Source organism: Pinus tabuliformis, chromosome 7 (genome assembly GCF_031772625.1).
Source record: "Pinus tabuliformis cultivar Carrire ecotype Pingquan chromosome 7, CPIR1, whole genome shotgun sequence".
In the NCBI taxonomy this organism is placed as follows: Eukaryota; Viridiplantae; Streptophyta; class Pinopsida; order Pinales; family Pinaceae; genus Pinus; species Pinus tabuliformis.
In genome coordinates, this window is record NC_142293.1 from 1,480,446,035 (window position 1) to 1,480,460,430 (window position 14,396).

Consider the following 14,396-nt stretch of genomic DNA (forward strand, 5'->3'; position numbering starts at 1 on the left):
ATATTTAATTATTTATTATGAATACATAAATATTTAAATAATATGTTTTACACCCAAGAATGCAAAGTTTATTAAACATTTAATTAACAATTAGATTGATAAGAGATTTATTATACCTTTTTATTGACCTAAAAAGCATACTATATTAAGACTGGTATGCTAGCATATGTTAGTATGAAGTAAGCATTATAACTAATATAGAATGATATTCAAAAGGATATGTTAAAATTTATATATTATGATGGATGAACATAGTTTAAATTTATATATTATGATGGATGAACATAGTTTAAGAATCAGTAGGAGAAAAAAGATGCAAAATTTAATTTAAGAATAACGAAAAGAGATAGAAACTGGAATATTATTTAGAAAAAATTGGAAGTGAGATATTGTTTAATAATTTTAAGTCCAAATAAATAAATTGTAATAAATATGTATTGAAAGTAATAATTTTAAGTTCAAAAAAGTAAATTGTAATAAATATGTATTGAAAGTAATGTGTGACAATTTAATTAAGAATTTTTATGTCAAAGATAAAATAAATAATAAATTGTAATGAATATGTTAACTCTCGCTAAATCTATATGCCAAACATAATAAATAGTAAATTGTAATGAATATGTTATCAAATTGAAATGTGATTTTTAAATTATAAATAAATAAATAAAAATAATAGTGTTAACCATTTTTTCTTTAAATGTGCATGTTGTTAATAAAATAGAACCACATATTTTTCTTTTATAATATATTCAAAATCTCAAAATAAGATCATCTAATAATGTCTCGTACAAATTTTAATGTGTCCAATTAAAAAAAGGAATTCATTAAATTATTTTGTTGTAATTTTTATTATGCCTTATAAAAGAAAACAAATTCATTAAATTATTTGTGTTGAAATAGTTTTTGTTGAAATAATTGATGTGCTAGAAAACAATATGTATTAACTTATTTTTTAATTATTACTAAATTGCAACAACATTATATTATATTTAAAATAAGGAAATCATGATAAAGATATCTTATCAAATATTAATATTTGATATTTTAGTTAAAATTTTTGTGATAAAAGTCATCAAAATTATTTTTGAACATTTTTAAAAATGATAAAATATTGTAACAAAATATTGACATGGATATTTTTTTAGGAAATTAAAAAAAAAAAAAAAACATTTCAAATATTATATTTCTTTTTCATGATTTATAGATAGTAATAAAAATAAATGATCTATTTTCTATAAATTATGAATGGTAAACTATAAACAAACTTTAATTAAAAAACTTACCTCTTCAAAAATAAAAAATAAAATAAATTAATAAATTACTTTTTAAAGAAAAATTTCATATTTAATTTATTCAACGAATTCTTAAAACTTAATAACATAAATACTTTATCAAACACCTCAAAATACATATTTATAAATAAATACAATTTTATATTTACAAATAAAATATTAAATTTTATTAAAAATCTTATTAAATTATAATAATATTAAATTTATATTAAGAATAAAAAACAAAAATTCTTGAGCTTTATGTTCCAAGTGATCTCTTTTTTGATATATATAGCTTATTAAATTCCAAAATTTGATAATTTAATTTGATGAATCTAATATATTTCGATGATTTTTATCAAATAAATCTTAATTAAAATATCAAATATAAATATTTGATAAGATATCTTTATCATGATTTCCTTATTTTAAATATAATATAATGTTGTTGCAATTTAGTTATAATTAGAAAAAAGTTAATATATATTGTTTTCTAGCACGTCAACTATTTCAACTTTAGTCACTCCAGTTATCTTATATGGGTGTGAGGTTTAGGGTTGTAGCATCTCTAGAGAATTTTGGAGAATGATTGAGCAAATCTAGAAGCGTTGTATAACATATAACCTCAAAATTAAAAGCAACACACTCTATCCTATTCTCCTTATAGAAGTGGGTTTATCCCCTATCGAGAGACTAGCTATGACTAGGCTTGTGTTGTACAAGCACAAACTCAATAACATAGGAGACCATAGACTTCCTAAGCTAGCTTTCAATTCCAGCCAAAACCACCTAAGGCTCAAACGAGGTTGGTATAAAGACACCAGGCCTGGTTAAACCATTGGGAGATCGACGAGAATGTTGCATTGCAAAACATTAATAACATTAAAAATATTGTTACTTCTAAGTTCAAAGAAAAAATGTGGCGTGAGAAAGATTTAGCAGCTAAAAGAAAATTAAGATATTATAAGGAGGTCATCAACCCCACCCTAGAAGATCAAAATTATCTCTCTATTTTAACTAGCTCAAAGAAAAAAATTAATATAGCCAAGATTAGAACGGACTCTCATGAGCTCCATAGTGAAACGAGTAGTTGGGCAGTTCTTGGGTAGTTCCTAAAACACCATGGATGGGAAGGTTCTGACATCTCTGTGAGAATACGAACATCGAGGATGAAAATCACTTCCTCTTAAAGTGCCCCGGGTACAACCACATTAGATCCGAGTTTCAAAATCTTTGTTGCAATACTGACCTTCCTAGCTTTTTACATTGTCAGAATTACAGTGAGCTCGGGAGGGTTCTCTCCAAGCTTTTTGAGCATAGGAATAAAATCTTAAATCAAACTAAATAATTCGTTTCTTTAGGTCCAATAGTCCAAATTTTGGTCTCAGTGGACGTTAACCATCATCATCATCATATAAAGGTTTTTGAATTATATATATATATAGTATTTAGCTTATTAAATTCCAAAATTTGATAAGCTAATTTGATTACTAATATATATATAAAAGTTTTTAAATTTTATGTTTTTAAATTAAAATCATATATTTAGTATATAAGTTTTTAAATTTTATGATTTTAAATTAAAATCATATATTTAGTATATAATCAAGTATTTTATTCTTAAATATTTTTCTAAATTCAAAATCACATCCCACTTTAAAAGTTATTATAATAATGTATTTATAAAAAATCAATTATGTGTTAAAAAAATCACAGTTATTCTTCCCAATTATTTAAAATAAACTTACTTAAAAATTTATAATAATATTATTTAAATTATAACATTATTATTATAACAATATTAAATTAGTTGAATTTTATATTATGTATAAATAATTAACAATATAAAATATTGTTTAAAGAGAAAAATTTAATGATGTATTTATAATAAAATTATAACATTATTATTATAAATATTAAATTATTTGAATTTTATATTATTTATAAATAAATAATTAAATAATATAATATTGTTTAAAGATTAAAATTAATGATGCATTTATAATAAAAAATGGATGATAAAATATTTTAACAATTAAATTAATTTAGATTTATTTTAATTTAATTTAAAATGTATTTATTTATTTGTATGTTCAACTGCATTGCATTAAAAACTAGAAATTATATGATAAATTGAAAAGTCAAGTCAAACTTTCAATAAGGAGACCTAAATAAATCCAAAATTTACTCTTTAGAGGTAACTGAGTACTAGGAGATACAAAATTTGACATACAAAAACTGAGAATCTCGTTTAAGAAGCACTGTAGAAAACCAACATTAACAAAAGAACTATAAAGCATAGACATGATAAAAACTAGGCAGAAGGGTCTAAGACTGTCACAATGACCTGGTTGGGCTCTTTATTATCTCTGGAGGTTCCGCCTGTCAAGGGGAGACGCTGAGATGTTGTACAATACGCTCCATCCTTTAATCTAAGTCCTTCACATGCTGATGCAGATGCTCAAGGGAATGGAGAATGTTCACGTGATGCTCATGCCAGTCTAAGAGAGTGCACCCTAGTAAAAATTTCATGTGCCATTAGATATCAATTATGTGCATATACTTATTAAAATGGCCTCTCATAAGCCCTGTGTCTGAAATCTGATATGTCGACTCAATAACAACCTTTGTATCTAAGAGGGGTAGTCTACGAGAGGAAGCTTCCCCTTAGTACGGGTGAGCTCTTCTTAAATGGGTCTCGGCATGAGGTCACAAAAGTGAGAGGTAGCGTCCTCCAAAAGATGATGCATGTGTGCAATATCCTTGTGGGCCCGCTCTTGGTAATAGTTGGCACCCCTCCGAACTCACACTCATTGACAAGGCATGGAGGAACGGTTAGAGAATAGGTAAGGCTCGAACAAACATCAAAATAGACTCAAGGATTCAAGGAATTGGGAGGAGTGCCATGTAAGTCGAGTATCGAATAGAGAATCACCAAGCTAAAGGGACCTCTAATGAGATATGCAGGTTGTGTCAGCACAAAGGGAGGGGCAAGATAAAAAGTGAACCTAGATAAGGAATTGACCAAAATACACCAAAGTGGGAATCTGCATCAAATAAACTCAAAAGGCGGAGCATGCAGTAAGATGGAGCAATATGAAGCAAGAGGGAGAGGAAGCATTGCAGAGGAACAAGGGAGCCCAAGGACAGGAAAGAGGGGGATGGGCCAAGAAGGGAGATGAGGCCATATGAGAACTAGGGGGGGACACTCGAAGGAAACGACCAAGAACAAGGGGAGAAGAAATGAAAAGTGAAAAGCCCGAGCACTAGAGAAAATGATGAGATGACCAACATGCAGGAGAACAAAGAATAGGGACTAATAACATTTCTACGTTGAAAACCAATATTACCAGTTTCAAAGCATTACCGCAAAGTAGAGAGGGAACCAACTCCCCTGAATTGTCAAATTCCTGAATTATAAGGCAGCTTTTCGGTAGTCAAAACCATGTTAGGGTCTAGTTGTAAATAACACCATGCCAAGCATGTCTCAGTCCCTGTAAGCTCCCAACTCAGGTACCCCTACATGCTACTTGCCATAGAAACAAACTTGAATTGTGGATGTGGGCTTAGAGCCATGGGTGAAGTCCTTTCTCGCATTAGAACGACAAGAGTGGGAACTCAAATTATGCACGACCAAAATGGTAACTAGCTCATTTCCAAATCCATTACTTCCATGGTGTAGCTGGCAAGAATGACGGCCTACCTGCCACATATCAACGTCATGAATTATTCACGGGGGCATGTTGCCACCTCCCCTGGTCCATTGGCCAAGTGGGATGACAACATCCTGCCCCTCGCCCCCTCCCCCTCTATCTCGATCGTCACCCCACCCAAGATTAATTTAAAATTTATTGAACATAAATAAAATAAAATAAAATAATTTAATTAAAAGGTTAAATATTTTATTGCTTAATAAATTACAATAATTTGATGTTAAAGTCGCATCTTGGATTGAATTACAAATATCAATCCTTAATGTTGCAAAATGTAATGACATACAACCATGTTGAATCTAATTTTACGTTAAAAATAGATTTTAACAACCCAAAGATGTAATTTTAGCAAAGATTTTGTAGTCAAATTCTAGCGAAGCAAGTTTGAAAAGTCAAATTCATATAATGACCAAATTTCAACTTTTATATTTCATTGTTTCTTAGTTAGAATTAGATAATGCAATTATTATTATTATTATTTGAAATGCATTTTTAAAAACATATACAATTCAAGATCTAAAAAAACCCAAAGTACTTAATCTATTTGTAACTCAAATTTATCATTTCAATAATTTGTAGCCAAAGTTCAATCAAAACTCATCCTGAAAAAAGTAAAAACTTTAAAAGGTTTACACTAAACTTATAATATTAAATGAAAATATTATATAAAAAATTATAAATAAATCAACTTAGATAAACTATAAAAGGTTTACACTAAACTTATAATATTAAATGAAAATATTGTATATAAAATTATAAATAATTTGAAATGCATTTTTAAAAACATATACAATTCAAGGTCTAAAAAAACCCAAAGTACTTAATCTATTTGTAACTCAAATTTACCATTTCAATCATTTCTAGCCAAATTTCAATCAAAACTCATCCTCAAAAAGTAAAAACTATAAAAGGTTTACACTAAACTTATAATATTAAATGAAAATATTGTATGTAAAATTATAAATAAATCAACTTAGATAAACTATAAAAGGTTTGCACTAAACTTGTAATATTAAATGAAACTATTGTATATAAGATTATAAATAAATCAACTTAGATTTATCTTAACTCTAAATCTATCAACCGTGGAGAGATCAAATCTCTCAAACCTCCTTTTTTAGTGTAATAGAGATACGGAGCTAAGATGGATCTAGGCTATATTCCACATGAATGTCACACATCTACCTGTCATATTATGTAAAAAAAAAATGGCAATATTTACAACTGTAACTTGAAATTACACATACTATTAACATATATGATGGCACTGGGATATAATACCAAATTGTCGTTACCTTTATATTTTTTGTCAGAATCTAAGGTCAAACACATCATTATATATATATATATATATATAAACACAATGGCATGTCTTATGTTCAACATGAATACACATGATCATATCTTAATCTAATCTGGCAATTTTATGGATATTTTGTCATATCATTTCCCGAGATTGACCGGAGTCATTTACTACCTCGGTGAATCAACTGCGATGTTTATTACTCTCGCAGTCTTGCTGACCTGCAATGTTAACGCTGAAGCTGTGGGAATCAGTCGAGGTGTGATGTATTTTCTCCTGTTGCGTGTTTGCTCATGGTACTGCCTTGCTGTCAGCTTTGGAGGGAGCTCCCTATCGACAGTGCCTAGTCATCGAGATGATCAAACGACAGAGAGGGGTCTCAGATTTCTATGCCTCTGGAGTTGGATGTCGCTTCTCCATTTCTTTCATTTCGGTGAGGGTTTCAACTGCTCAGAGGAGGGTTTCGTTCCGAGCTATGGTAATCGATAGTCTTGAATCCTTTGTTGAGTGATTTTTCGATCTGCATGAGGCTCCATAAATGTCTTCACTCGATTCTAGCTTTCCTTGGTAGAGGCAATATTTTTTTCCCGTGCCCGAGTTCTGAAGGGAGGAGGGTTTCTACCCACATTTCCATCTCTAGGTAAGGATTGTTAAATTTGAGTTTCTGTTTTCCCCATTTCGATTGTAAACTTAACTGTATGCACAAATTTCTAACTCTATTTCTCCTTTCAGGTGGAATGGTGGTTTTAATGGTGCCCAAGATTTGGGAGGAGCATCGAAACTGGTCACAGCTCCTCTTTCTGGGCGCAGAATGATCATTTGGGCAATTCCATCGGGTATTTGTGCTTTAACCAGTTTGTTCTTTAATGGACTTTGATAGTCGGAGAGTTTAGGTGCCAGGAGGGTTATGCTACTGCATACATTGTTGTATGTCTCTGATATTTTGTTTCATTCGACTGTTAGAGGTAACGCCGAACTTTTATGGCGGAGACTGTATATTGTTTAAGGGTGCGGTGGTTAATCTCCCCAACCCAACTTTGAATTATTCTCTCTTGTGCTTTCTCGGATATGAGACTTTGACTGGCTTATTAAGATGCTTCCCAGCTTTGGCTTGCATCGCGGTTGTCTAAGTTATTTTCTCAGTTTTCTTGGTAACTCTCTAGATATATATATATATATATATATATATATATATATATATATATATATATATATATATATATATATATATATATATATATATATATATATATATATATAGTAAGTTTTGGCAAGGAAAGAGGGTTTCAATGCTTTTAGCGAGTAATGCATCATTTATTCTAAATCTGAATATGTGGTTTGCGAAATGACTGTGTGTAGTCAGGCCGGGGTTCCATAACCCGTCGGGCCGTGACAAGGGATTCCTTATTTACAAGTTATAAATGTATAATTTGTGTCTTTAAATCCTACGAGCAAGTAGATAATTGTTTCTGATAAATAGAACCCGGTTATTCCATTCATTCTTCCTTTAGTTAGCATAAGTGGTTCACTGATTATTTAATTGACTGATAAAAAGGTCTCTGTTATTATCAGAGTTTTGATCTTTTATTCTTTTCTCTCTGTTATATAGTATGGAAATCTTTCACTGTTTATTTATTAAACTGTTATAATGAACATCAAAGTTCAGATTCTCACTTTGCCCTACTTTATGTGATATGATATGTTTACGGTCTTACTCGTAGACTAGGGTTTTGGTAGTTATCAGATATGTGTAGTAACACTTGCATGTTTATATTGATTTTATAATTAGCATAGGTTTTTAGACATTCCTCTGCTTATTTCGTTTATAAACTTGGCCATAAGGCTTACTTATCTAAACTCTGTCATACTTGATTATTTCTGTTATTCTACTGAACATTCCATGAGGGTTGGAAAATATAACTACTTTAACTAGATATTGAAAGTTGCTTCAAAGCTATTAAAACAAAATGCCTGAGTTCAATATTTCTCCACTACTTATCAATTAACAATTACAAATATTTAACTATCAACAAGCATAGGTTAACTAGAAAACTACATATCAGATTCCCTACTTAATTACTGTAAGGGTTTTCCACTTATCTGGATTTCGCTATCTGCCAGATTTGGTCCAACTCTAGACCCTGCTACTTGTTGTTTTGCCTCCCAACCTTGAGACTATTGTCACAGTCAGTCTCCCCCCAAGCTATTCCTGATTTAGGAACCTTCTTCCTTTTTAATATTAGAAGCTCAGCTATCTGGTCCAAACCAGACGTAGCCACTGGAAAGTATGTCTGACCTATTAGCACAGATTTTCTTCCTTCATTTCTTGTTCACAAATTCCTGATCTCAGATACCCTTATCCTCTTGATATTCTTGAATAAATCCTCAAGAAATCAGTTAGGGACAGGTAATTGTCTTTCTAACTAATTAGCAAGTAAAATAATATTTATTGATAACCGTTGTTTCATTTTTTAAGAAAATAATTAAATTGCGAAAAATAGTTTTTATAACTGAGAAAATAAATAGTTTGTTTAGTTTGTAGTAATTTAAATATTTACATGGTCTGGGGATATCACATCTTCCCCCCCAAGATGTAACATCGTCCCAATGTTTTCTCCCTGAAAATAAATTCGAAAAGGTCTCCTTCATAAACTGCTCATCTTCCCAGGTGGCCTCTTCCAACCCATAGTGTTGCCATTGAACTTTAACCTGGGTGATAACGTGTTTCGGCAGCATTACTTCTCTCTGATCTAGTATAACCAGAGGTTCGACCAAGAACTCGCCTTCCAGTTCGACCTATACATAGCAACAAAACAAGTTAAGTCATCAACCAGCTTGTTTAATAAATCTGTATTTAAAAGAGAAACTTATTGAATATTTTACCTGAATGTCTTTCCAATTGATTATGTGTTTAGCATCATAAATGTATTTCTTAAGTAGAGAAACATGAAAAACATTGTGCACACGAATGTGGCTGGGTAAGGCAAGCCACTGGTCCAATTCGAGCTAAAATTTGGAAAGGCCCGCAAAATCGGGGTGCTAGTTTAGCACATCTGGTCCATTGCAAGGTGCTTTTCTTGGCTCACACTCGAATGTAAACATGATCCCATACTTGAAATTCCCAGAAGCTTCTTTTCCGATCAGCAAAGTTCTTTTGTCGGTCCTGAGCGACTTTCAAATTGGCTCGAACCTTTTTCACCATCTCCTCCATTTCCTCTAACATATCTGGTCCTAACATCAACTTGTCCTCTAGACCACTCAAACTCAAGGGTGTCCGGCACATATGTCCGTATAACACTTCGAAGGGACTCGTTTGTAAAGATGTATGGTATCCATTGTTATAGGCAAATTCTACGAAGTGCAGTAGTCCTCCCATTTCGATGGTTGTTGCATTACATAAGTTCGCAACATGTCTTCAACTACTTGATTTAATCACTCCGTCTGTCCATCCATTTGAGGATGATATGCGGTGTTGAAGTGTAGTTATGTGCCCAATCCTTCAAAAAGGGCCTTCTAGAAGGCTGATGTAAATTTCACATCACGGTTGGAAATGATCATCTTGGGTATCCCATGTAATTTAAAAATGTTTTGCATAAAGATATTAGCAATTTGTACTGCTTTATAAGTTGACTGGACTGGTATGAAATGAGCAGATTTGCCAAATTTGTCCACTACCACCATAATGGAGTCATTTTGATTTTTTGACTTAGGCAGTCCGATAATGAAATCGATGGATATGGTTTCCCATTTCCATTCAAGAATAGGCAGAGGGTGGAGTAATCCTGCTGGGTGTTGGTGCTCAAATTTTATTTGCATTCCAGACATCTGGCTAAATATTATGCTACCTCCTTCTTCATACCAGGCCAGAAAAATTCCTTTCTCAGGGAAGAAATCATTTTCTGGTATCTGGGGTGGCCTGCATAAGGAATCTTATGATATTCATCTAAAATTAAATTTTTAAGATGTTTCTGGTTAGGCACATATAACATTTTCCTATAAATCAACAATTCTTCTGAATTTACCTCATATCCCAATTGTTGTTCATGGCTATTCGAAATTTTTGCTTGCTGCCATAAATGTTTATATACTAAATCTTGCATGGCTGTTTCACGAATCTTCTCATAAAAAGTTGTTCGTGATTCACTGAAAGAAATTTCATATAAAAAATTTACCTTTCGACTTAAGGCATCCGCAACCTGGTTTTCCTTTCCCTTCAAATGTTTGATTTCAAAATCGAATTCACTTAGGAAGTCTTCCCAATGAGCTTGCCTAGCATTTAAAGTGGGTTGTCTGAAGTAGTTTGTTAGACTATGATGATCAGTCATTAACAGAAATTTCTTACCCATCAAGTAATGTCACCACATCTTTAAGGCATGAATCATCGCTGTTAGTTCTAAGTCGTATGTTGAATGCTTTTGTTCGTACTCTTTAAGATTTATGGAGTCATAGGTAACAACCCTGCCTTCTTGCATTAATACGCCACCTACACCTTCCTTGCTAGCATCCGTGCAAACCACGTATTCTTTATTAGGATCAACAATGCTCAAAATGGGTGCGGTGGTAAGGAGATGCTTGAGCTGATCAAAGCTCCTTTGATAGTCGGGGGTCCACCTAAAGGCTTTTCCTTTCTTTTGCACAGAGGTAATAGGATATGCCACCCTAGAAAAACCTTCCACAAATCGCCTATAATATCCAGCTAGACCCATGAATGATCTTATGTCAGCTACATCTTTCGGTACCAGCCACTCCATGATAGTTCTTATTTTCTCTGGATCTACTGCGATTCCATTCTTGGTGATGATATGTCCCAAGTACTGGATTTGTTCCTTAAAGAAGTCACATTTGTTGTATTTAGCATACATCTGGTGTTCTCTTAGGACTTGTAGAACAATACAGAGATGCTCCTTATGTTCTTTTAAGCTCTGAGAGTAGATCAATATGTCATCAATAAATATTAATACAAACTTGTCTAAGTATTGATGAAATATATTGTTCATGAGACACATGAAGGTTGTTGGGGCATTAGTTAGCCCAAAAGGCAGCACTACGAACTCATAATGTCCATAACAAGATTTGAATGTTGTTTTTGCTATATCCTCCTCCTTTATCCGGATCTGATGATAACCTGAGCGGAGGTCGATCTTTGAGAATATGATAGCACCCTTTACCTGATCAAATAACTCATCTATATGAGGTAGGGGGTACTTATTTTTAATGGTCAGCTTGTTTAACTGACGGTAATCCATGCACATTCGCAATGTTCCGTCTTTTTTCTTAACAAAAAGCATTGGAGCTCCCCAAGGGGACACACTGGAGCGGATATACTTTTATCAAGCAGCTCTTGTAGCTGCATTTTCAATTCTGTTAGCTCTGGTATGCTCATACGGTAAGGGGCTCAGGAGACTGGGGCAGCTCCTGGAATTAACTCAATGGTGAAATCTATGTCTCTTTTCGGGGGTAGGCCTGGGATTTCCTCAGGGAATACATCCAGAAAATTTTGTACCACTGGTATGTTTTCTAATGAAACAGATTTATCTTTAGAGTCAGCGTACCCTACTTGTATTGCATAAACCTGGCAGCCTTTTCTGATGCATTTTTCTAATTGGGAGGTTGTTACAGGTCTTATTTGCAGAGGTTTTTGAATACCTTGAATTTCCTGCCTTTCTCCTTTCTCATCCCGGTAATTAATGGTTTTGGTCTTACAGTTAATAAGGGACCAATGTTTTTCCAACCAATCCATACCTATAAGGATGCTGTATGAACCTAGGGGTAACAAATTCAGATCTGCCATGATAGGTTGATTAGCTAATATTAGAGGGCAATTACTGGCTTTGGCCAAAAATCTTCTTTTTGCTCATTTGGCTATTTGTACTAACCAGGGATTTTTAAACTTGACAGCTTGCAATTTACATTGTTCCACTATCTTGGGGCTAATATAACTCAAGGTAGCTTCAGGATCAATTAAAATAGATATAGTTCGGTCAAAAACTTTACCTTCAAATTCAACCATGGTTGGCTGAAATTCTGCCTGATGGTCTTCAAGGGCGGCATTAATTTTAGGGAGGCTTCTTGCCACTTCTCCCACTGTAGATGCTTCTTGTATTTGCGAAATCTGATCAACTCCTTTGCGGTGTGGGCATTTTTTGACATAATGCAGGCCTCTGCATCCCCAACACTGTACAGGTGGTCTGTTAGTTAAATCTGCTTCAGTTCTGCCAGCTTGCTCATTCATCCTGGTTTCGCCTGGTACTTTAAATCTGGGTTGATTCTTATTCATATTCCGGTTAGTTTGACCTTTATACAATCCCTTGTTTCCTATGCCCTTATTCCCCTTATGGCTGGGAACAAATTTACTTCCCTTTTTGTCAACCCACCTCTTGCTCATATCTCCCTTTGGTTTGTTTTGCTAGTAGCAGATCCACGCCTTATGAATAACTTCGTCCATGGTTTTTGGGTTTTCAAACTCCAGTCGTTCTTTCATGAACAACGAGAGACTGCTGATAAATCGCTGCACCTTTGCTTTTTCTTCGCATATGTAAGAGACATACTGAAGTAATGATGTAAACTTTGTTATGAACTCATCCATGGACATTTGGCCCAGCCAGAGATCATGAAACTTTTTTTCTTTTTCGTCATAAAATCTCTCCGTTAGATATTTTTCCTTAAATATCTTTGAAATTTTTTCCAGGTTATGCTTTGTTCATTGACTCGAACTATTTTTACTTCCTCCCACCACAGTGTGGCTTTCCCTTGTAGCTGGAAAATAGCCAGACAAGCCTTCAGATTATGGTCATACTCATACAACTGGAAATACTTGTTCATATTGATGAGCCATGCTTCCGCCGCCTCTTCCTGTTCACCATCAAAGAGAGGAGGCTTTATTTTTCGGAATTCCCCTTGAAGTTCCATTTTCTGCCTTTTCTATGTCTTGTGATTTGACACATTATCTGATTCTTCTTCATGATTTTCTTCGCCACCTTTTGTTTCCACATTCTCAGTTCGAAACTCTTGTTCCCCTGTCATATTTCCATGTTCAGGGCTAGGGACTAGTGGCTGATGATTTTGTCTATCAGATAGACTCTTCATAATTTTTTCCTACTCCAGCATCAGTCTTTCATTGTTTGCCCGTAGTCGGGCCATCTCATCCTTCAATTCTTGTACAGTCACCATGATATCTGTATCGGTATTTCGCGGCTCATCGCCCAACTACACCCAAACCTCAGGATTGCCTTCCTGAAATGATGTTGGTCCTGCTCCCATTACGAACCTATGTGGTAAATTCTTGTTCTCCTCATGTTGACTGCTCCCTGCTTCCTACGTGCACATCACCGAGTTTGTTATTTCTTTATTCCAAAGGTCTCAGTTTGGCAACCTGAGCGCTCTGATACCATATGTCACACATCTACCTGTCATATTATGTAAAAAAAAAATGGCAATATTTACAACTGTAACTTGAAATTACACATACTATTAATATATATGATGGCACTAGGATATAATACCAAACTGTCGTTACCTTTATATTTTTTGTCAGAGTCTAAGGTCAAACACATCATTATATATATATATATATATATATATATATATATATATATATAAACAATGGCATGTCTTATGTTCAACATGAATACACATGATCATATCTTAATCTAATCCGACGATTTTATGGATATTCCGTCATATCATTTCCCAAGATTGACTGGAGTCATTTACTACCACCGGTGAATCAGTTGTGATATTTATTACTCCTGTAGTCCTGCTGACCTACGGTGTTAATGCTGAAGTTGTGGGAATTGATCGAGGTGTGATGTATTTGCTCCTATTGTGTGTTTGCCCATGGTACTGCCTTGCTGTTAGCGTTGGAGGGAGCTCCCTATCAACGGTGCCCAGTCATTGAGATGATCAAACGACGAAGAGGGATCTCAGATTTCTATGCCTCTAGAGTTGGATGTCACTTTTCCATTTCTTTCATTCCGATGAGGGTTTCAACTGCTCAGAGGAATGTTTTGTTCCGAGCTATGGTAATCAATATCTTGAATCCTTTGTTGAGTGATTTGTCGATCTGCATGAGGCTCCATAAATGTATTCAGTCAATTCTGGATTTCCTTG